The following is a 26,832-nucleotide window of genomic DNA, read 5'->3' as shown; positions in this document are numbered from 1 at the left end:
TCGGTATCGTTTATTGCTCAGCAACCACAAATATCAGCTGGGTTGGTTGGTTACAGATGGTTTGTGTTTCTAATACGTGTTTAACCTTTTTTCGCTTTTCTTTTTTGTTCAACTTTTATTTTATAACCATTTCAGTTCCAATTTGATGGTGTAGTTGTTGCAAGGATAAGCCATCATCGAGTGGTGTTCGACTGAGAGGTCACATATAAATCGTATTTTGATCATAAATACTTATAAATAAGTAGTATGTGAATGTGTTGGATTTTTTTAAGAGGAATGCTCATTAGGGTGGTCCTCATTTTGCACACTTTTCTGTCATCTAAAAATTAACATTTTTTTCTTTAATATTGCTACTTTGACAGGCACGGATCCTGGTCAACCATTTGGAGGGGGGGGTGGTTAGTGGCTGATAATAAAGTAAAGAGCGTTATTTATAACTTTGTTATCTTTGGTGACCTCCACTAAAATATTCCAGCAAACGTTGACTATTTTAATCCTTAATTGTCCTTTTTTAAAGGATTTTTTTGTGATTTTTTCTAAAAAAGGGTCAATCTGACCCCTAAAGAGTGGAGATAGAGGGTTAAGATCTTCCACAAAAATGATCTCCATAAAATTCCACAATATAACTTTGACAATAGAATTCTCTCAGATATTAACTTACAAATTTTTTTTTCAGTTAGTATAACGCTCCCTTCGTTCAAAAAATTAAAACTTTTACCCACTGTAAAAAAAATTCAGACCAGCTGGACTATAAGTCTATTCCACAAAAATGATCTACTCAACATGCCCTTTCAGAATTATAGGGTCACTCTTGTGTTCCAATCAAAAAGTCTCAATTTGTTGGACAGTGAAATTTTTTAAACGTGTATTTTGAAGTATCTCAGCGGGAGCTAGGTTTTGATGTTAGACCCATAGTTTCTTGGGGAAATTTTCTTAGAATTTTTCGTAGATTACGTTTTTGCTATAAGTCAGTTGACCAAAAAAATTGACCCCCCCTAATGTATATAAGTTTATCATTCCGTTTTTTAATTTCTACATATTTTATTTGCGACCCCACAAAGTATATATATTCTGGATCGTTATAGATAGCGAATTCGATATAACCATGACCATCTGTATGTTGAAATCAACTTTCCGTAGCCCCCAAATAACTTAGACCCCTTTCACACTAGGCAATTTAGTTGCGCAAGTCTCTTGCCCAACAACAAAACAGCATGCAAAATTTTCTTCTTCTCAACCCGACATTACCTCTGGCATCAACAAACACAATAGACTTGCACAACTAAATTGCCTAGTGTGAAAGGGGTCTTACTTACATAAAATCGACAAAATCGGCCTATAAATGGCTTAGATATTTAGAGAAAAAACCGGGACAACCTCGATATCTAATGATAGATATTTCAAATAATTTTTGTATTTAAAGTTCAACCAATAACGAAAATTATATATTCAAATATCAAAATTATCAAATTCAAAACTAAAAATTCAAAAGAAAATATCAGAAAATTTTGTTTTTGAGCACATGAATACTTGATTCAATTATGAAATAATTGAAACCAGTTCAATATGTGATAAATATTTGAATTGAAACGGTTTAAGAAATAGTTTTTTCTGTGTAGTTTAACAAGCGTACAAAATTGACCCACCCAAATGTATATAAGTTTGTCAATTCGTAGCGCCCAAATAACCTGATTTATACATCAATATATCTTCAATTCTTCCGGCTCGGTTGCTATTTAAAATCGACAAAATCTGCACGCTGAGACATAAGGAAAATAACGGGACAACCTCTATTTTAGGCCTATTTTTGATCTATATCTGGATTACTAAGTCATTAATATAGACAATATGGATATCTAATGATAGATATTTCAAAGTACATTGTAACAATGTTTATAAGGCTATAGAAGTCCACAATGGGTAAAATCGGGAAAAAAAATTTTAACCCGAATTTTTTTTCATCCAAAAAATCTTTTGGCATAAATTCTTTTTACAAAAAAAAAATTTTTAAAAAAAACTTTTAAAAAATTTGGAAAAAAAACTTTTTCAACAAAAAAAATAAAAAACAATTCCAAAAATAAATTGGGAAAATAATTTAAAAAAAATTTAATTTTGTTTACCAAAAATAAGAAACAAAATTGAAAAAACAATTTAAAAAAATAAAAAAATTGACTGAAACTGAGCAAATTTTTCTACAGAAAAGTTGTCTGAAACAGAGCATTTATTATTCAGAGAAAAGTTGTCTGGAACAGAGCGACTTTTTCTATAGAAAAATTTACTGTAACAGAACAACTTTTTTTAAAGAAAAATTAACCGTAACAGAGCAACTTTTTCTATAGCAAAATTGTCTGTAACAGAGCAATTTTTTCTAACGTGAAATTGTCCATAAAAATTTGTCTGTAACAGAGCTACTTTTTCTAGAAAAAAGTTGTCTGTAACAAATCAACTTTTTCTAGAGAAAATTTGTCTATAACAGAGCCATATTTACTAGAGAAAAGTAGTCAGTAACAAAGCAGGTCTTTTAGGGAAAATTTGTCTGTAACAGAGCAAATTTTTCTAGAGAAATGTGTTTCAATTCACCCACGCATATTGCAAAGAAATTGCAAGACACAAATATTTAACAAAATTTATTTTAAAGTATAATTTGGTGAAGGGTCTATAAGATTATATAACTCTCTTACTTGTTTATATTAAAATATTTTGCATTTGGGGGGGAAATTTACTTTTTTCACCCCCTGGATCCGCGCTTTTACTCTGACCTAAAACACACAACCTCTAAGGTTATCCGATTTTCTTAAAATTTCAGCAATCGATTTTTAGATGACGAATAACAATTTTAGATCTTGGGATCGAAATTCGATAAATACGGACCACCCTAATCGTCATACTAACAGCGGAAATGTATATTGGTACAGTGGGACTTTTAACCAAAATTTGCTAGAATAATAAGGAGGCGTTAAGTTTTCCAATATTTTACACATTGTAGTGTCAACTTTATTTGTAATTAACAATGTTCTGCAGATTCTTCAAATCCAGACCTCTACTTAAATTCGGTTGGTTTCAAAATAAAAATTTACTGGATTCAAAATATTGCAAGACATACGCGAATTATTGCACTTGGAACCGATTTAGGAGATATATGTTGAGTCTATAGTCGAGTAATTCTGATCTTTCAAAGCTATCAATTGCATAAAGTTTATGGTTAAATTTAGGATGTACTCATGTCCTTATATCCTAAAAGTCCTCAATGCAAATAAAGTATTTGTTGGATTAAAAAAAGTAAAAAAAATAATAATGACCACTGTGCATTAAAAAAGGAAAACACATTCACATACGATTGCTTATCAAAAATCATGCATCTCTAAGTTTTACACTTTTGCTTAAATTCTTTTAATACAAATCCAACTACGTATTTCTTTTCTAAAGTTCGCTTCATTACACTCGTAAATTGGTTTAGAAACTCTAAAGTGAAATAACTACCAGCTAAAACATTTTTTTCTTTTATCGCTTCATTGCCGTAATAAGCTCAATTTATTGAATTTTTTCCATTGTATTCAATTCCATTTCAGAAAATGAAAAGAAGGAGAGTAGAGTAATATGAAATAGTATCTATAAATTTTGTGGCATAACTAAGTCCCCTGTCAGGTCATAATTTGCTTATTATGCGCTTTGTTACGTTTTCTCTACGTTTTATAGTTTTAAATTTGTCCAATGTTATTTTCTTTTTTTGTTTTATAAAAAATGTAATAATATCATGTTTTTCCTACACACCCATAGATACACCCATCCATTCTTTAATACAGCACGACCAATACCACCCACCCTCTCTCTCTCGATTCCTTGTTGGTGTAATAATTTATGTCCTTTATAATTTTCATATTTGTTTGTGTTAAGCTTGGTCACCTTTTCTTTCTTAAGCCCCCTTCCACCATTTCCACCTCCTCTGCTACTTTATTCTATTGTGGTTGATTTGCCAAATGAAATTTATTAAAAATATGTACGTACAAAAAAAAAAACAACAAGAAAACTCATAAAGTAAGGAGTATAAGAAAATTGTTGGTTCAAAGGGCAAACGTTTTACATTCCTTTTTCACTAGTTTCCCCTGGGACTACTGTATTCACTTACTGCTATTTTAGCTGTTTGCTGCCTATTAAATGAGCATCGTTTTTTATTATACTGGCTGCCTGCCGTCTATATTTTGCCCTTGGCATACAATTGTCATAATTTTGTGTTTCTTTGATATTTTAATGTTTTCATAATGAGATTTTCTTATTAATTTTTTTCTTTCTGTTACGTAGAAAACTGTTTTAAAGTGTATAATGACACAAATTGTTTTAAATTATTGTCGTTTATAGTCGCTTTTTGGTTGAACTTAGAAAGGATGGTTGGTGCTAGCAGCAGGATATTGATAATTTTGAAATTAAGCTGTAGTAAAATGACTGCTATTTAAAATATTTAATTGTGTGCCGATTGTGTAATAAGAGAACGTATTTTGGACAGCTGTACTTTGATGTTTTCAATGACATGTCATGTATCTGTTATCAAAGTGACAAAATGTTCATGCTAAAGGTTTATATCATATATTTGGTCCAAGCAGTAGTGTGATTGGAAATTGTTACATAATATGGTTTCTATAAAAAAGAATATCGGCGATCATATCACAACAATGTTCTTTCTCTGAGTGTATTGAGAAAGTAATTTGAAATTGATAATGATTGGGGAAAAATTAGCTTCTTTGCAAAAACACCCATAGTCTTCGGCGGGAATCGTATAAATAAACTCCAGACTGATAGAACCACACTTAATGCCTGGATATATAGGACCATAATCATAGTCAAACACTAAAGTCGGTTCTTTTTAAAAACCACTTTAAAATAAAAAACCCGCTTTTAATTATTTTCCAACTATAGTCGAAATTAAAGTATGTTTTAAATTGAAAAATGTAGTCAAGTGGAACCGCGAACAGCTGACTTTGAAAATTAAAAAAAAAATAAGTAATAGAGCTATATTCGGCTGTACCGAATCTTATATACCCTTTTTTAATTTTTTGTAAAAAAAATTTTTTTGAATTGTTATTTTTAAATTTTAAAATATTTTTTTTGGTTTTTTAATTTTTTTTTAATATTTAGCGAAAAAAAACTTTTTGTGAAAAAAAAATTCGGGTTAAAAAATATTTTTTCCGAATTTGACCCATTATAGGTCCAACTTACTATGGTCTTATATAGTCGTTGCTCTTTAAAAGAGCGTAACAAATGTGTGTACATTTTTTAAACAATTGTTGTATGGGATGAACATCACTGCACTACACCAATACTTTTTGTCAACAAACGACCCAAACAAAGCAACACACCGACCGGCACAAAAATGCATTCTTGCATACTTTTCGAAGAACTGATGCTGTTGTTAAATGAGTTAAAAACAGCTTCAGTTAGTTTTATATTAACATAAAAAGTATACCTTAACTTGTTTGTGGTAGACCTAAAGTCCAGTCTTAAGTAAAGACGACTTTATTTCTCTTAAAATGTACTTTTTTGACTATGGGTCATTGTTTTTGAATTTAAAACGTATTAGAAAGCTGTCAAAAACATTAACTAATACTTAGTATAACAACAAAATAATCACTCACCTCAACATATACATATATGAAACAAAACGGAACACTTTTATTTACTCTTTTATTTATATTGCAACTTTTTTATTTTCTCATTTATTTAGCTTTTTGCTTTCTAAGATCTGTAGGTACTTTATTTCATCTTCATTTCCTACAATAAACTTAAAAGCTTAATTGACCTTTCTTTACTTTGTATAAAGCTTTTTTCCAATTCTCCAAACACATTCACACTCCACCAACACTTTTTTTAACGAACGGCCCGACCAAAGCAACACACCGACCGGCACAAAATTGCATTCATACAATAATTTTTTCGTTACAATTTTAAAACACTTTTATCACAAATTTACTTGATATTTTTCAATAATATTTTTACACACATTTATTAAGCAATATTTAAATTTTATATTTATGTAAAAATATTTGCAATTTCTTAACTTTTTACACGATTTATTAATTAGTTAATCGAGCTCTAATCACCGAACAACCGAACACTTGTTAAATTTCTAGAAAACTAAAAGAAGAATGCAAGTAATGTTACTGTTGTTGTTGTTGTCATTAGTGTGATGATGATTTGAGTGGGAAATATTGAAGTTAGTTAAGAGATTAAAAGATGTCAAGACAGATTTGTCAGTGATGGTCAATGTACATTAGAGTACTCTTTAAATTTTCGAATTTTGAACGTCCAGCCCTCCACTAGAATTGTAATATGTATTGTAGAATATTAGGAATAAATTTGCCATTTCTAAACGGCTGGTCCGATCGCGATACAATTTTAAATGGGCGTAGACAATGAGTATTCGAGTTTAAGTCATTAAAATGGGGGCTCAAAGTAGATTACCTTCGACATTTTATAACAAATTATTAAACACGTGCCATTTTTTTGCGTGAGCAATTTATTTTTTATAATTTTCGAGTTAAAGGCATTTCAAAATTTAAATTTAAAAATTTTGCCATACCTTGGTCCGCTTTTTTAAAAATAAAGGGCTTACTTTTGGACCGAATGGAGTCGAATTTTGTTTTTTGTGCGAAAAGGTTTCTGAACTCTTTATTTATTAAAAAAAACTTTCTTTAAGAATGTATATTAATTTGATGTTTTTCTGTAAGGTATCTTCACGAAAAACATTTTGGTATAAAAAATGTTGAAAATTGAATTTTCATATGCGAATATCTCCTAAGTTATAAGAGATAATTGATAGCTACGATCATCTAGACATGGAGATTCTATATGCGTAATTGTTTTGAAATCGGAAGACAGACGATAAAATAGGATCGTTTTAAAAATTTAATATACCCGAGGTGTCCTACTTTGGGACCCCTAGCCGTGACCGCTGGTGGGCTCATGAGGTCAAAATTCAAATCTTAAACTCAACAACAATTCTTCTTTGCGAATATCAAATTTCATTCAAATCGAACTAAGGGTTTAGAAGTAATAGATTTATTTCCCTCTTTTTTTATATGCCACTGTGTGTCGTTGCGCCACCAGTTAAACGTATCCTAACTTCCTTATATTCTACAATACTAGAGTGTCCAAAAAACCGGTTTCCGGTTTAACCGAAAAAATGTGTTTTTGAAAAAACCGTTTTTCATTTTTGTGTTTAAAAAAACGGATGTCTGAACTCCGGCATTCATTGTGTTAAGCTTATTTAAGTAACAAACCAAACAGTTTCGGTTTTCAAAAAAACCGGTTAATATAAAAATTTTTATTCATTATGAGAAAGGTTTACTTAAATTTTTTTCATTTGTGGACGCTAATAAGAAATAGTTCAAGATTTGTGTACTGAATTTCCAGAAAATTTACATTTTAAAATTCTATCATTTACGAATTGTTATCAAATGCTAAAATTTTCTATAAAATAAATCAATATTTTTAAAAATGGTATCAAAGTTTTTCAAAAATATCTTTAAAATATATTTCATTAAAACCGGTTTGTCAAAAAACCGAAAAGTTAAATAAAACCGAAACCGATAGAGCTTAAGAAGATGAAAAAACCGGTTAAATGGGTGTCGGTTTTGGATACTCTATATAATACATATTACAATTCTAGTGCTGGACGGTCGAAATTCGCAGTTTAATTTTTTTTAGAGTACTCTAATGTACATTGACCATCACTGACAAATCTGTCTTGACATCTTTTAATCTCTTAACTAACTTCAATATTTCCCACTCAAATCATCATCACACTAATGACAACAACAACAACAGTAACATTACTTGCATTCTTCGTTTAGTTTTCTAGAAATTTAACAAGTGTTCGGTTGTTCGGTGATTAGAGCTCGATTAATTAATTAATATATCGTGTAAAAAGTTAATAAATTGCAAATATTTTTACATAAATATAAAATTTAAATATTGCTTAATAAATATGTGTAAAAATATTGTTAAAAAATATCAAGTAAATTTGTGATAAAAGTGTTTTAAAATTGTAACGAAAAAATTATTGTATGAATGCAATTTTGTGCCGGTCGGTGTGTTGCTTTGGTCGGGCCGTTCGTTAAAAAAAAGTGTTGGTGTATTTTTGGAGAATAAGCAAAAAGCTTCATACAAAGTAAATAAAGGTCAATTAAGCTTTTAAGTTTATTGTAGGAAATGAAGAGGAAATAAAGTAACTACAGATCTTTGAAAGCAAAAAGCTAAATAAATGAGAAAATAAGAAAAAGTTGTAAAATAAATAAAAGAGTAAATAAAAGTCTTCCGTTTTGTTTGTACCGGTAAAATGTAAGCGGAAAGGGGACATACTTTCATACATACATATGTATATTAATTGAGTAGGTGAGTGATTATTTTGTTGTATATACTAAGTATTAGTTAATGTTTTTGACAGCTTTCTAATACGTTTTAAATTCAAAAACAATGACCCATAGTCAAAAAAGTACATTTTAAGAGAAATAAAGTCGTCTTTGCTTAAAAGTGGACTTTAGGTTACCACAAACAAGTTAAGGTGTTACTTTTTATGTTAATATAGAACTAAATGAAGCTGTTTTTAACTCATTTAACAACAGCATCAGTTGTGCTTCGAAAAGTAAAAAAATTCGACAAAAAGTCAAAAATATTTTTTTGTATATTGTATGAAAACATTTTCTACATTGTTCCTATGTGCTTACATTTTACATGTCGAGGGACTATATTCAAAATCCTCTATCTTTGATTTTCACGAAAACGACTTTTTGATGGTAAAATGTTCAGTAAAACAGCCCATATCTACATTAGAGTGACAGCCGATTTTTTTCTTTTAGATTTCAAAGAGTGCCGGGTGGAATATTGTGACACTAGGCCTAAATGTTAAGTGCTGAAAATTTGAGTCAAATCGGGCAACGATTTCTGGACGCGCATCGAGGTCAAAGTTCAGATATATGCAAAATTTTACTGTTCATATGGAATAAATAGGTGAAACTCGTTAACTTTCTGCATTGTTTTCTAGAAATATGTAGATTTATTTATACTAATGAATATTACATTAAAAAAAAGTTTTGGAAATTAACCCTGTATCTCCTTTGGTTCAAAATGACCCAAAAACTGTATTATCGCCAAAATTAGAGAAAAATGCAAATTTTTCAGTTTTTGAAAAAATTTTGCTACTAAATAAATACTTTTGCAATTGAATGCAAAAGAATCGAAATATGTACGTAATTATCGTTGTAATGAGATATAAATGACAAAATTTGATTAAAAAATTTTAAAGTTATTACAAATTCGCCAGACCATTAACGTGTTTCAGGCCACTTGAACAAAAAATTTAGAAACAAAATTAAGATATTTCGAGAAAAATTAAAAGAAAAGCTCATTTTTACTTAAAATATGTCCATATTTACTTGTATATGAGTTTTTGTCTTCGTAGGATACCGTTAACATATTCGCAGGTATGGCCAAAAAAAATAATTTTTTTTAACGGCTGTTTCAAAACTCAATTTTAAAATTTTTAAAAATTTTGTTAAACAAATTTCAGATTTTTTCGATCATCACATTGGAGTTCATTGAGATCAAAATAGGGAATAAAAATATGAAAAAATTATGTCAATACCTCTTACAGTTTTTTCGTACCTGCGATTTCAATTTTGCGTTTTTGAAGAAAAACTAATTTTTTGTCCATATTTAGGCGAATGAGTCCAATTTCCTTACTGTTATGAATTTTAAGTAAAACCTATTCATAATATTATAGTCCTTGTAATTTTAAATATGTTCTGAAAGTTTTACTAAAATCGGAAAACGATAACCTTTGAATCGTGTAGGTCAAAGGTCAAATTTTTCAATATTTGGAATTTCTAATGAAAAGATAGCGAAATGTTATATATTTTTGGGCCGATTTTCATGAAACTTGAGGAAAATATATATTGGGGTCAAGCATTTACAACAACAGTGCAAAAATGAATTTTAACCTTTAAGAGGACTTGGGGTCAAAATGGTTGTGTTTTTCGTGATTTTAAAAGTTGAGGGTAATTTGGACCCCAAGTGCTGCTAAGGGTTAATTTCCATTTTTGTGCTGTTATTTTAAATTCTGGACTTTATGTTATATTTTCTTTAAGTTAAATTAAAATCGGCCCAAAAATATATAACATTTCGCTATCTTTTCATTAGAAATTCCAAATATTGAAAAATTTTACTTTTGACCTTCACGATTTAAGGGTTAACGTTTTCAGATTTTAGTAAAACTTTCAGACCATATTTAAAATTACCAGGATTATAATACTATGAATAAGTTTTACTTAAAATTTATAACAGTAAGGAAATTGGACTCATTCGCCTAAATATGGACAAAAAATTAGTTTTTCTTGAAAAACGCAAAATTTAAATCGCAGGTACGGAAAAACTGTAAGAGGTATTGACATAATTTTTTCATATTTTTATTCCCAATTTTGATCTCAATAAACTCCAATGTGATGATCGAAAAAATCTGAAATTTGTTTAACAAAATTTTTAAAAATTTTAAAATTGAGTTTTGAAACAGCCGTTAAAAAAAAATATTTTTTTTGGCCATACCTGCGAATAGGTTAACGGTATCCTACGAAGACAAAACCTCATATACAAGTAAATATGGACATATTTTAAGTAAAAATGAGCTTTTATTTTAATTTTTCTCGAAATATCTTAATTTTGTTTCTAAATTTTTTGTTCAAGTGGCCTGAAACACGTTAATGGTCTGGCGAATTTTTAATAACTTTAAAATTTTGTAATCAAATTTTGTCATTTATATTTCATTACAACGATAATTACGTACATATTTCGATTCTTTTGCATTAAATTGCAAAAGTATTTATTTAGTAGCAAAATTTTTTCAAAAACTGAAAAATTTGCATTTTTCTCTAATTTTGGCGATAATACAGTTTTTGGGTCATTTTGAACCAAAGGAGATACAGGGTTATTTCCAAAATTTTTTTTTAATGTAATACTCATTAGTATAAATAAATCTACATATTTCTAGAAAACAATGCAGAAAGTTAGCGAGTTTCACCTATTTATTCCATATTAACAGTAAAATTTTGCATATATCTGAACTTTGACCTCGATGCGCGTCCAGAAATCGTTGCCCGATTTGGCCCAAATTTTCAGCATTTAACATTTAGGCCTAGTGTCACAATATTCCACCCGGCACTCTTCAAAATTTTAACAAAAATTTTTTCCATACAACTGATTGTCACTCTAATCTACATATTTCTTTTGCTGTTACAATTAATTTTTGAAATAATTAATTTTCAAAAAATTTTTGGAATAATTTATTCTTGCAATTCATGTTTTCTTACTAATTTTTGCATGCTGAACGTGAATTTTACATTTTACCTTTTTGTTTTTGAAAAATATAATATCCATGGCATAAAAATAATTGGTTAAACTTGTAATTTGGTGACACTTTATCTTTTAAATTATCATCTATTATTTTACGATCCAAAAAAACTTAAAAAGACAAAAAAAAAACATTTTCTATGACTTATTGTTTAATATCGTTAGAAGGGTATATATAAGTTTGTCATTCCGTTTGTAATTTCTACATTTTTCATTTCCGACCCTATAAAGTATATACAGTCACAGAATATACAGAAGTGTCAAATTTGACGTTTAAAAAACGCCAAATCAGATGTTAGGGCAGTTCTCATAAAAAGAGATAGCAATATATTTTGTATTACAATATCAGTGATGTGTTAAAGCAAAACGCTATATACAACACGAATTTGGTAGACAAAGAAATGTGAACAAAACAAACAAATAAATTTGTAAGACAATTTTTTCGTAGTCTGTGGCACAAAATTTTTTAAAATGGAAAATTATAAAAATGTGTGTATTGTTTACGTGTAAATTTAAATGAAACAAAATTCTTGGTTGTTTTTTACATTTACAAAATAAAACTCCACATGTACATGGCAATTAAAAGTGAAACATTACAAAAATAAATAATTGCATCAAACTAAATCGGAAAGATATTGAATTATTGCGGCAGAAAATTAAGACTAAAACAAAATGAAAAGGGCAGTTACTAAAAATGAAACAAATATAGAACTATATTATTTTCTGTCTCGTGACGCCTCTGTATACTTTGTGATACAGTGGGGAGCTCAAATGAGTACATGTTTCTATTATGTGCACTTATTATGGAATAAAAATAAAACTAATAAAGCAAATCCAAACATTTTTTCTGTCATTTATTTTATGTTTAATATATAACAAAATGAATTACAATTCAAAACTAAAAATATCCAGTTTTAAATAAAAAAACAGACAAAACTAAAATAACTCTTCTTTAGGGAAGAATTGCATTTTTTAAAAAAATTTTCAAAATCCTTTATTACGTAAATAAAATTTTACACGCATTGGCATATTTTCTATAAATTTTTCATTAACTTTTTTTGGAATACTCTCTCTCGTGCTCAATCCGCTGTTAAAGCTCGTACAAATTGGTAGGAGTTAATCGGTATTGTTTCAACCGCCAATTCACGATTCACTAAAAATTCTCAATAGGATTGAACACATTGAAGGACATTGAGCTGATAACTGCATTAATAAGAAATTTTTCTAGGAACGCCATTCTTTACGATTTTTGACGTGAGCATTGGGTCACCATCCTATTGAAAAATTACTTCTTCTGCAGGATAAGCGTTATAATCTACAAAGTCAAAAGATGAATGTGAAAAATACAAAGATGATTACGTATTGAGGTCGGTATATCGAACTGGACACTATTTCGGTAGAAATTTTGCTCACTAAACCATTTTTCAAAGTTTTTGATGAGTGCTTTAATTCGCCGTCGAAATCAAATTTCTGAAGACCCCAGATATCTTCGGGATGCAAATCGTCAATAATTCTGTCAGACATGCTTTCGAGAAGTTTGCTATTTAAAATCAGCAAATGGCTGAGATATGAGGAAAAAACCAGGACCTCGATTTCTGACCTATATCTGGATTATACAATATGGATATCTAATGATAGATATTTCAAAGACCTTTGCAATGACCACAAAATCGGAAAAATATTTTTTAACCCGATTTTTTTTTCACTAAAAGTTAAAAAATTAAAAAACAAAAAAAAAATTTAAATTTAGTAAAAAAAATTTTTTAAAATTTAAAAAACAATTCGAAAATTTTTTTTCCAAAAAATTTAAAAACTGCAAAAAAAATAAATTTTGTTTGCCTAAAAATATTTAAAGTTTATATTTTGAAGTATAATTTGGTGAAGGGTATATAAGATTCGGCACAGCCGAGTATAGCTCTCTTACTTATCCTATATATGTATAGCTCTCTTACTTATCCTAAATAAATCTTTAACTGACAGATGTCATAAATGAAATCCAAATAATTTCATTTGATTAAAAAACACATTGAATATTTTGTGAAGAAAAACCCTTTTAAAAACCAATTATATTTGAGATTCAGTAGTTGCTTTAACAAAATATTGTAGAATACCGAATTTTAATAACATAAGTAATACGCGAAAAAAACAGTTTTTTGGCTCTCCTGAAAAGTTGTTTTTTTAAGATAGAGGGTTTTGAATATAGGCCCTCGATGTGTTTTGTTATTGTAAAAAATAATATAGCCCCACTTTTTTATGCATGTGTTTTAAAAAATATATGTACCAAATTTCTAGATTTTTGCTTGCATAATTAAAATTTTGTGCGAACAAATTTATTTGGATTGCATGGGCGGTATGCGGTGGTCATGGCCGATTTTAATGAAACTTAGCATGCGTTCTTTTTTTTTGTTTCAGAAAATATATGTACCTAATTTCAGACTTTTGTTTGGATAGAAAATATTTTATGCGAAAATATCGATCGTGCCAAATTTCAATACTCTATGACTACTTCTTATAATGTTTCCTTATATTAATCAAATTCCTGACATACAATGTATCATTCTCGGTTAACGTCCGATTCAGAGCGTACAACACTCAGCTTAGGTTTTCATAATGTTGGCAGTCAGTTTTTCCACTTCCATAACTGTCTGTAAATCTTAAATAAGTATGTATGTATAAGAACAAGTAAATAAATGTACATAAATTTGGCATTACATGTTATGTCCTTTATTTCCGGATACAAAATCCCCCAGACACTCGTACAATAATTCATAAGTGGTAATAATACAATAACTATAAAACAAATAACCCTTACACACTTTCAAACACATTCAGAATATTTCCCATACACATAAATAAAAAATATACCATAACCTAAAAAAAAAATGTATCAATTTGCTAAAATATTTATGTCTTCTGCTACTTAGTAGGCAATATACAAAATATATAGAATTACAAGTATGGTAAAGGGTGGACTTAAGGTTTGACAACCATAACACTTTATCATTTACCACGCTATTTAGTAACATTCTCTACACACTTACAAAGGCATACATTCACGTAAAAGGACATTCTGATAATCAAAGGCACTCAAATTGATACAATCGTAACAATCGTAAATAAGAAATGAGTCGTAAAAATGGGTTCGAGTATGTAAATATTTTACGATTTTTATGTGATTTCATATGCTGTAATTTGTTTTATGTAGATGTGAGCATATATTAATTCCTGTTGTTCCTATAAGGAGCATAGGGCCGTAAATTCGTTACGGTTTCATTAATCATTTAAGCTTCGGATGATTAGCGGATTGGGCTAAAGCATCCTAGACTGGTGCTAGGGCTGCTAGCTAAGCCTACCAGACAGGCACGGAGAACATCCGAACACATTTATATAGCGAGCCGCTTGATGCAAGAACAGACGCCCGCTTGCAGCTGAACCAAATCGGCACACCCTGCAGTAGCTAATGGTTTTGGATGGCGCCAATGACTCGCCATGTCATTTCGAGTATCATTGACACTCAGAATTTAGGTGGAGACCGGTGCAACCCGGTATCCCTCTGAGACTCTACTCTCGAAACCGCTGATTGTCCGCGACTGCATAAAGCAGCTACCCCACATATCTGTGGGACGTACCACTATCCGCAACCTGTGACGCGTCCGGTAGCATTCAGCTATGCTTCCCACAGGCAGATAATAAATCGGGCACCATCATAGATGGTAATGTCCGAATTATTATCCGCAATTGGGCGGATGTGAGCATGGGGACATGGAAAGGACTATAAAAAGCTTAAATAAGTGTTGGTATCAAAAGGATATTATGAGGGGAAACCAAAAAATTATACATAAAAGTTATGGTTATATTTATTGTATGCAAATGATTGGAGTTTAACAATCAATTGATGAATTAGTTATTTTACTAGAAAGAATGTTAAAAAAAGGAGAAGAATATTTAAAGAATTTTTTGAAAATTATGTTTAGCAAATTTAACTTAATTTTACTTTATTTTAATTAAATAGCAAGAATCAAATGAAAGCCTAGGGTCACTTTTTATTCCTTAAAAGAAAATATTTTAATTTATAAAATTATTTACTTAAAATACCAACCTCCACATAAAAAGGCGGTAAAAGCAAGTTGTCAAACAATCTCTTTAGAAAAATATTTATTTGATCTCTGTTTTTTTTTTGCTGCTTTGGCCGTTTTGATTTGTTAAGTTAAAAAGAAATCTTTTTAAAAAATGACTTTCTCACCCTCCAGCCATTTCGCCACAAAAGAACACAAAAACCTTTATACTCAACAACTACGACTAGGACTTAAAGGAACAAGTATGTCAACTTGTTGTTGTTCATGTTATTTGAAAAAGGGCAATTTTCAAATTAGTTTGACATGCTTTTTAGCGGTCATTCAAATAATATAACAGCCAACTGTTTATCAAACAAAAGTGAAATAAAAACATTTAACATATTTGAAATTTCAATAAACGAACAACTTTTTTTTTAACCACTTGTTTCCATTGAGCCGCATAGCAAACGGTGGCATAATAAAGACCGTTAACTTTAGCTATGACACACGCGTCCTGCTACAATATTCTGGCTTATCTCTTAATCTAACAAAAATTAATGTATTTCAAGGAAGGAACATACGTTCTAAACAAATCTGTTATCCACATCTTTTGTAGACAATAAAAAAAGCCACAGAGAAGGCCGCATGTTTGTCAAAATTGTTAGTATATACTACATATAACTTTGTTGGTTATTTTAGTTTGTCCTGTTTTGCGTAGAAAGGATGGGCTCTTAACAGATCCTGTACACCCACCACCCTTAATGAAAAATATATTTGTTTTTGTAGATTGATAAAATGTTATCTTTAAATATTATTTTCTATGACATGTTAATAATGAATTATGTTTGTCGTTGATTGTTTGTTTTAAAAAGCCTTGACTTTGAAACTGCTTGGAGAAGACATCTCTCAATAGTCCTTGTAGGAACATACAAACGTCGTTAGAATACACATTTTAGTGGATTTGTGTTGGCCACGTGCCAGGGCGTTTTAAAGTATTTTGTAATATATTTTTGGGGATTTAAAGTTATTAACTATTATATGACGTTATTACAAATTCTACGGTTTGGAAATGCAACAAATAATGCTACACGTTTTGGAAAATTTTCTAATCATGTATTTTTTATATAATTTTAAAATTTATTAAAATGTTCTTAAACCAAATTCTAATAATTTAAGAATTGAAATGTTTCGATTTTATTAAGGAAATCTACCAGAAATGAAGCTAAATATTTAAATACCTCACATAATTTTATTGTACCTATGATTTATATAAATTCTAACCCAGGAAAAACTTGGCAATGATTTGCAATTACTAACCAACTTAATTTTCAATAACTTCTTCGTAATATTATTTACTGCATTATTTAGAAGTAGTTTGGTAATGGCTGACATATAATCTGATATATAAGTACTTGGTTACGAAATTCCGAATTAATCGACATACATATATATATAAAAGAGTAACGTGACAGACTGACTGACTGATTCATCATCCCACAGCCCAAACGACTGAAGCTAGAATCATGAAATTTTAACTGTGGGTTCCTCCCTCTCTAAAATGATCCACTAAGAAGGGATTTTTGGAAATTCGGACGTTTAAGGGGTAAACAAGGGTAAAAAGTGTAAATTCGGTAACCTTAGATCTTCAAAACTAATAAAGATACAAAAAAACTTAAAATTGCATGTTACTCCATTTAAAAAATAAGCTGACAGGTGTTTCGTACTTTTTCGAAATTCGAACCTTTTAGGGGAGAAAACGGGTAAAAACTGTATTTTGGTACTTTTTTGGCACCCTATGTATCTTTTAAACAAATAAACATTGAAACAAAATCTAAAACTTATCGAAATTAAAGTTAGCTGATATGTATCTGAGTGAAGTTAGTGTTAGGAATAGGGGATAATATTTAGGTACCAAAATGTGAGAACTGAACTATAGCTACTTTTTTATTCTTCTAATGGTACTTTTTGAATTTTCTATAACAATGGACTTAGAAGCATGAAATTATACATATATGTTCCTAAGTGAGTGAGAATACTAGGGGTAGACTTTTTGGTACTTATTATACCCTTCACCTTCGTGAGAAGGGTATATATAAGTTTGTCATTCCGTTTGTAATTTCTACATTTTTCATTTCCGACCCTATAAAGTATATATATTCTGGATCCTTATAGATAGCGGAGTCGATTAAGCCATGTCCGTCTGTCTGTCTGTCTGTTGAAATCAATTTTCTGAAGACCCCAGATATCTTCAGGATCCAAATCTTCAATAATTCTGTCAGACATGCTTTCGAGAATTTTGCTATTTAAAATCAGCAAAATCGGTCCACAAATGGCTGAGATATACGAAAAAACCAAGACAACCTCGATTTTTTACCTATTTTTGACCTATATCTGGATTACTAAGACATTAATATAGACAATATGGATATCTAATGATAGATATTTCAAAGACATTTGCAACGACGTATATAAGACCATAGTAAGATGGACCTACAATGGGTCAAAATCGGAAAAAAAATTTACCCCGAATTTTTTTTTCACAAAAAAAAATTGAAAAAAAAAAAATTTAAATTTAAAAAAAAAAATTTTAAAAATTAAAAAAAAAAATTTTTAAATTTACAAAAAAAAATTAAAAAATTTTAAATAACAATCGAAAAAATTTTTTTTACAAAAAATTAAAAAACAACTGGAAAAAAAAATTAAATTTAGTTTACCTAAAAATATTTAAAATTTTGAAGTATAATTTGGTGAAGGGTATATAAGATTCGGCACAGCCGAATATAGCACTCTTACTTGTTCTTTATTCGAATGGTACTTTTTGTAATTTCACGAAACAATAAAGCTCGAAATAATAAAGCTTACATGGACCCGAGTGAGTGGGAATCCACAAGTACCTGCTTTTTGGTACTTTTTATATATTGTAATGGTACTTTTTGAATTTTCTATGATAATGTAAGTGAGTGAGAATTCTATGGGTAGACTTTTTGGTACTTTTTCTTCATTCGAATGGTACTTTTTGTAATTTCTTCACCAATGAAACTAAAAACGTGAAATTAAGCTCGTGAGTGGGAAACCACAATTGGGGGCTTTTTTGTACTTTTTCTATATTGTAATGGTTGCTTTACGTGGTAGTTCACTACGTGCGAACAATCTAATGGTACTTTTGGAATTTTCTGTAATACTGGACATAGAAATATGAAATTAGGCTTATATGGTCCCAAGTGAGTGAAAATTCAAGGGCATACTTCATGGTACTTTTCTATATTCTCATGGGTACTTTTTTGAATTTTCTATAATAATGCACTAGAGTTTCCAAAAAACCTATGAACTTAAAAACCGCGGTGTCGGTTTTAAAAATTTGAAAACCGATCGGTTTCGGTTTTTTTCCGTTTTGTGATAAGTTATTAAATATTAATATTAATTTATTAAATATTAACAAAATTAGTTGATAATACAGGTAATGCTATACAAATTTAAAATTCAATCTCGACGGTTTATGGTTTAGTGAATGCGAATTCAAAAGTGATAATCAATGGTACTACATATTTCTTTATTGCAATGGTACCTTTTGAATATTTTATAATAATAAACCAACAAATTTAAAATTAGGCAGACATGATTCTGAATTAATTTAAATTCACAAAAGATGACATTAGTGGTAAGTTTCTTTTGCATTTTCTATAATAATGGACCCAGAAAAATTTGGGGTGGCGAAGCGCACCGGGTCAGCTAGTTCATAATAAAATCATTTCTTGAATAAGTTTGTCATTCCGTGTATAAAAGTATATATGTATATATATTCTGGATCGTTTTAGATAGCGAACAAAGTCTATATAGCCATGTCCATCCGTATGTCCGTCTGTATGTTGAAATGAAATTTCCGTATCCCCCAAATAACTTGCATACATGATTCATAAATCAATATATCCGGAATTATTCCGGTACACATGGCTGAGACATAAGGAAAAAACCGGGACAAATATTTTTTAAACCGAATATTTTTTCATCAAAAACATTTTTTTGTCATAAAATCTTTTTCCAAAAAACAAAATTTAAAATTTTTTTTTTTTAAATTTTTTAAAAAAAATTTTAAATTTTGTTTAACTAAAAATATTAAAAACAATTTATTTTAAAGTATAATTTGGTGAAGGGTATATAAGATTCGGCTTAGGCGAATATAGCTTTCTTACTTGTTATTAATTCAAATTAATTTAAAATAATGTTACGAAATTGATTTATCAATTTGAATTTAATGGTAGTAACAATATTTTCAACTGTAGAAAAGTCTACTTATGAACAATGTCGATAACATGATGTTATTAACATTGTTTATAAGTATGACAACATTATCTGCGAAGCAGCTTTAAAAGCTCTGGGTGTAGAAAACGATAATACTAGAATTACCTAGAAGATGACGCTGTGTATATAAATAGTAACAGAAGTATTTTACCAGAAAACCTGGCCAAATTGATTATAAGTGTTTTTTGAGTTAAAGGCTGATTTTTTGTGATAGTTTTAACATTAATTAGGTCCAAGGACAAACCCAACTGATCGGAAAAGTTCATAACTAAAAATGGTCAATACTTTGAATAAATTTATATTCTTTATTCAAAGTATTGTCAATCGTAATTAATTTAATTTAAATACACCTCTGCTAATATTACCTATATAATAAATTATATGTCAATAAATCAAGGTAGTAAGAATTGATTAATCTTATATCCTAAATACTTATTTCTTAAATTCGATTTCAAATACTTTATTGACAAAATAAACATCATCTTTGTATGTTAAATACAAAATACCTAATACCGTGTTTCTAAAAAATATATAAGCTACCCAATAAATTATTTTATAATTGCTTAATTACCAACAATTCCTAACAATTATTTTTTAATTTAATTCAAAAACATTCTATTAAACTTGGAACTTGGCATTTAAGCTTTAAACACAAACAATATTTTGGTATTCAAGAGGCAAGAATAAGAACAACAGCAATTTCTGTTGTAACAATATTTAATTAGACGCACACAAACCAATTAATCAATTTTGCCTTTATCATTGGGGCTGTGTGGCAAGTTCACTGAAGTAAAATAAAACATGCCCTAAATGCGTAAAGTGTCAATGTCAAAGGCAATTTTTAACGCCAGAATAAAAGCAAAAAAAAAAACTTAAACTGGGTCTCCAAAAAGAAAAATAAAATCTTGTTAACACGCCATTCATCACTTTTCATTTGTATAAATTTAGCGGATTTCGAAACGTGATGTCATGATACAAAACCGGATTCTTAATTTTTTTGTTTCATACTGTATTTTTCATTTCCTATTTGAATTCGAAGTTGCAAAAGGATGTATTTTTCGTTTGTTTGTTTGTTTGCTTTTGTCTTGTAGTTGGCATAAATTATTGTTTAGCTTGTTGTTTTGTTGTCCTGTGTAACAAGACCTAAATTGAAATGGAGACAAATTGTTGTCATTAATTAAAAGTCTAAAGTTACTCAGCCAAAATATTTCGCTTAAGTGGTAAATTGTTACAAACCCCTTTTTGTCTGGTCTTTTGCTTAAGGATTCTGTTATGGGTTGTTACAAAAGTTATGCTTTATTGTTTGTACCCTACACTAAGCAGTAAAATAGTGGATATTAGATTGTTATATAAAAAATTAATAGAAAATAACATAACTTTTGTAACAGCAACAGTTTTTTCTATTGTTATACTTCCCAAATAACTTCTTAGAAGTCATATTCGGAAGTACGAAATTTAGAATTTCGCTTGTAAAAATCGTCGATGATTTTAACCAAATCATGGTGAGAGATGTTATTGCTGGTTAGGGTATCCAGAAGTCGCTGTAGATTGAATACTTCAAGTTGTTTTCTATATCAGAAGTGTTTTTCTGTATAAATCTTGTTAAAAGTTACAATTACAAAAAAAAAACAAGAAGAAGTTATACATAACATTTCATTTTCTGTTTTCCTTGTTTGTTGAAAATATTGCTCTTAAAGGGGAGTGATGCAGATGAACTAAAAGGTTTTTCTTTTAACCCTTTTATTTTAAGTTGTACTTAGACTCAATTTGATATTGATTGTTGTGGGTGTTTGTTTTCTTTACGGTATGAAATTAATACCAATTTGTAATTGTCATTGTTTATTGCTGGAAATGGCCCAGTTGGAATATTTATTTCTATATTTATTTTAATGAACAGCAATAGGTATTGAAATATGTTGACCTGACATAGAATTTGATAAATGTTAGCGAAAAGGAAATTGTCCAGAACAACATAAAATAAGCATTTAACGATTTTGCAATAATAAAGTCTTAATATGATTGAAAGAAAACCAAAAATTCTGCATTTCAGAACAATTTGTAAAATTTTTAAATACTAGTATTTTTAAATCCTTTTTCAAAAAGTTCCAAATTTTAAAATAACAATAAATAGTAATATTTTTAGTTAAATTTTACCATAAAAATATTTTTAGAATTTATCCGTACTTTTTAAAAAAGTAGTATATTTAATACCTTTTGAAAAAAGTAGTTTTTACAAAAATGTGAATTTTTTAATTATTTTAAAAAATGTAGTATTTTTAATACTTTTCCCAAAAGCACTTAAAATCACATAATAACGATGAGTAGTAATATCTTAAGTTAAATATTTAATTAAAAGCGATAAGTTAACATGTTTCGACAGTTTTTAAAAAAGTTGTTTTGTTGATACTTTTTGTAAGATAAATAGTTTTTATGACTTTCTTCATTTTAATAAATAAAGAGTTTGTGAAGCTTATTTTTAAATGTTGCATGTTGTAACAGTTTTGATAAAAGTTTTGAAAAAAGTTTTGATAAAAGTAGTATTTTCAATAATTTTTCCAAAAGTACTTAAAATCTAATAATATTAAAAATTACTACACAGAAAGAAGTTTCAACATAAATATTATGATTCGAATTCATTGATTTCAATTCATAACATTTATAAATAATTTCTTAAATAGTATGATTTTTTTTAATATTTTATGTTTTGAAATAAAATCTAGAAGGCTTGAAAAATATAATTTCAATTTAATTTTTTTTATTTTTATGTTGTTCAAAAATGTTTGAAATTTTTCATGGAAAATTTTTAGTTTTTTTATGATTTTCAGCTACAAAATGATATAAAAAGCTCGAAAATGATTAAATTGATTTAAGAGGATGAAATGCCTTTATACAGGGTGGCCACCAATTTAAGACAAATACTTGAATTATTTTCATCAACTGAATTTTAAGTGCGATAGAGCCAAAATAAATGGACCTCTAAGGGTATGAAATTTATTATTACTGTTTCTAGTTTCTGAAAAATGTTTGGAAAAATCGGTAAAACATATATGGACAAAGATATGTGGAAATACGTTGACCCACCTCAGCGAACATCCGCTGTTAATAACATGATATGACCGAAACTAATGGAACTAAAAATACCAAATTTGGTCCGAATATTTTATAATAATAAAATTATAATGATATAAATGTGAGAAAATATGTTTATTTAAAAAAAAATTTTTTTGGTCAAGTTGTAGAAAAATTTTATATGTTCGTGGTGAATATGTATGAATTGACACAGTCGAATAAAACACACTTGTGTGTTAAAACAGTCCTCATGCATACATATTTGTGGAAATATTTGAAAAAATAATTGACAATCACGTGGAATTTAGCAAACAATTTTTGTCTTAAATTCCTGGCCACCACTGTATGTATGAATGTTTTATTATGTTTAATGATAATTTTTAAGTTTCAGATATTCTCCTTTTTATCTTAAAATATTGGCCAATATATGGCTATTATGCAAATATTCCGCCATGTAAAATTTTATAATATTTATGAACATGTTCTTATTTACAATGAAATAAGTTTGGGAAAAAAAAAGTCAAGTTCGATTAATAATATTTATTACAAAATTCATTCCAATTATGAATTTTTTTTTCTGTGTAGTAATATCTAAAGTTAAATTTTACATTTAAAGCGATAATTTAGCATGTTTCGTCTTTTTTTAAAAAAGTAGTATTTTTGGTACTTTTAGTAAAACAAATTGATAAATTTTTGAAGCTGATTTTTTAATTTCCCATAAAAAGTTGAATGCTTTTTATTGGAAAAAAAGTAGTAGTAGCTTTTCTATTTGTAAAAAAATAATATTTTTGATAACAATCAGAAGTAATAAATTTTACATTTTAAACGAAATTTTCAACAGTTTAGAAATAAAGTAGTATTTTTAATACATTTTCCAAAAGTACATACTGAAAATCATATAATAATAATGACTAGTAATATCTGAAGTAAAATTTTACATTTAAAGCGATAATTTAGCATGTTTAAACAGTTTTTAAAAAAGTAGTATTTTTGGTACTTTTTTTAAAAAAAATTGTTTTTATGAAAACAGTAACTTTTGTATTTTTTAACCATTTGTAAAAAAGTAGTATTTTTGATAAAAATCAGAAATAACATTTAGTAGTAATATCTGAAAATAAATTTTACTTTTTAGACGAAATTTTTTGCATTTTTCAACAGAAAAAAAGTAGTATTTTCAATACTTTTTCCAAAAGTACTTAAATTCATATAATAATAATGACTAGTAATATCGAAAGTTAAATTTTATATTTAAAGCGATAATTTGCGTGTTTCGACATTTTTTAAAAAAGTAGTATTTTTGGTACTTTTCGTTTAAAAAATTATGTTTATGAAGAATGTAATTTTAATAAGTTTGGTTTAAATTTTTGAAGCTGATTTTTATACTTAACAATTAAAAAAAGTAGTAACTTTTGTATTTTAGAACCATTTGTAAAAAAGTAGTATTTTTAATAAAAATAAGAAATAGCATTTAGTAGTAATATTTGAACATAAATTTCATATTTTAAACGAAATTTTTGCATTTTTCAACAGTTTAGAAAAAAGTAGTATTTTTAATACTTTTTTCAAAAAGAACTTAAAATCAAATAATAATAATGACAAGTAATATCTAAAGTAAAATTTTACATTTTAAGCGATAATTTAGCATGTTTTAACAATTTTTAAAAAAGTAGTATTTTTGGTACTTTTGGTAAAAAAACTATTTTTTGTGAAAAATTTACGTTTAATAAGTTTTGTTGAATTTTTGAAGCTGATTTTTATTTTTTTAATCTATTTGTAAAAAAGTAGTATTTTTGATAAAAATCGGAAATAACATTTAGTAATAATATCTGAACCTAAATTTTATTTTTTAAACGAAAATTTTGAGTGTAAGAGTTTAGAAAAAAGTAGTATTTTTAATAATTTTTCGAAAAGTACTTAAAATCAAATAATAATAATGACTAGTAATATCTAAAGTTAAATTTTACATTTTTTAAAAAAGTACTTTTCGTAAAAATTTTTTTTTTAAATTTTTGAAGGTGATTTTTTGAAATTTTAATGCTTTTTATGGGAAAAAAGGTAGTAGTAACTTTTGTATTTTTAAACTATTTGTAAAAAAGTAGTATTTTTCATAAAAATCAGAAATAACATTTAGTAGTAATATATTTTCAATGAAAATTTTGAATGTTTCAACTGTTTAGAAAAAAGTAGTATATTTAATACTTTTTCCAAAAGTACTTAAAATCATAATAATAATGACTAGTAACATCTAAATTTAAAGCGATTATTTAGCATGTTTCAACAGTTTTTTAAATAAGTAGTATTTTTGATACTTTTTGTAAAAAAAAGTAGTTTTTATGAAAAAAGTAATTTTAATACGTTTTGTTGAATTTTAAAAGTTCAAATAAAAAATTTAAATCTTAAGAATTTGAAAAAAATTCGTAGTAACTTTTGAATTTTTAAACTATTTGTAAAAAAGTAGTATTTTTGATAAAAATCAAAAATAAGGCTTTTAAACGAAAATTTTGCATGTTCAACAGTTTTGAAAAAAGTAGTATTTTTAATACATATTTTTTTTTTAAAAATTTGATAAAAATCAAAAAAGCCTAGTAGTAATAATACTGAACATAAATTTTACAGTTTTTTAAAAAGTAGTATTTTTAATACTTTCTGTAAAAAAGAAAAAAAATTTATATTTTTGGTTGAATTTTTAAGCTAATTTCACATACAAATTTATTTTTTTTAACAATTTATAAAACGGGGTATTAAATACTTTTTAAAAAAAGAATCAAAAACAAAAAAATTGTATTTTTGAAAAAATTGTTAAATAATTGTACTGGTGAATCAATACATTTTGGCATATTAGATGAAGCCGTATTAATATTTTAAAATTAAATATTTAATATTGCACACAGTCAGTGTAAATATCTCTGAAAATCATTGTAACAAACATTTATAAACTTCGCTCTTTAAAGTCTGTATATGACAAACTATTCAATTAAATTTAAATATGATTAATGTCTTATTTTACCATTTTTTTGGGTTGGCAATAAGTAAAACCAAATGTACTTAGTTTAATATGCAAAACCTCAAACCAAATAAATAATTTAAAAATCATGTTTTTAACAGATTTTTTCTTTCAAACTCAAACAAAACTAAACAACAGCACGCATTATAAGGCCATTAAATCTTACCAAATTGAGAATAAAACAAACAAATTACGATTTATGGTATTTAAAAGCAAAAAAAAAGAAAAACTTTTTTCCCAAAAAAAGAAACAGAAACTTACCCTCCCCAAAAGCCAAAAGGAAACAGCGAAGACAAAGTCAAACAAAATGCTAGTAATGTCGTAGCTATTTTTTATGACATTCTGATTCTGTACATTCAAATAAGAAAATAGCGCCACAATAACAACAACATTAAATAAACGAAAAAGGTCACACAAAAACCAGGGTTTACAATTGCTACTATATTAGCCGTCAATTGCAGTAAATATACATTTTTATCAATCTGCATACTAAAAATATAGTTACTATTATAATTTTATATAACTCTGCTAATATAAATTTGCTGTTACTATTCATATATTACTATACAAATTGCAATGGTAGTTTGCAATTTCTAGTAGCAGATACAACCAGTTGTCAACTCGTTATTGTAGCACAACAACCAAAATATATGTTCGTGCTATAGCAGCATACACACTTTTTTGCCGAACTAATATTGCGCGTCAGCATTCGTTTTTGTTTTGTTGTGCTAGCAATTTTCTCTGGCAGCAATTTACATTTCTTTGGTTGCTCTGCTATGGTTGCATTGATATTTCTTGTTTTTTGGCTATTTGGATGCTGCTAGTTATTTTATTGTCAAGTATGTAATACGAAATAACCATTATTCATTAGTGTAAATATTTTTGAATCTAACTGAGATATTGACTTGAATTTTTTTTGTAAGACCAAAATTAAAATATCTAAACAAGAAAAAAAAATGTTCGGAATAAATGTGGATCAAATTGTTCCTAATATGTGTTTGCAATCCTATTAAA

This window comes from Calliphora vicina, chromosome 4 (assembly GCF_958450345.1).
Source record: "Calliphora vicina chromosome 4, idCalVici1.1, whole genome shotgun sequence".
Lineage (NCBI taxonomy): Eukaryota > Metazoa > Arthropoda > Insecta > Diptera > Calliphoridae > Calliphora > Calliphora vicina.
The sequence above is the reverse complement of the archived record's forward strand: the minus strand, read 5'-3'. Positions refer to the sequence as shown.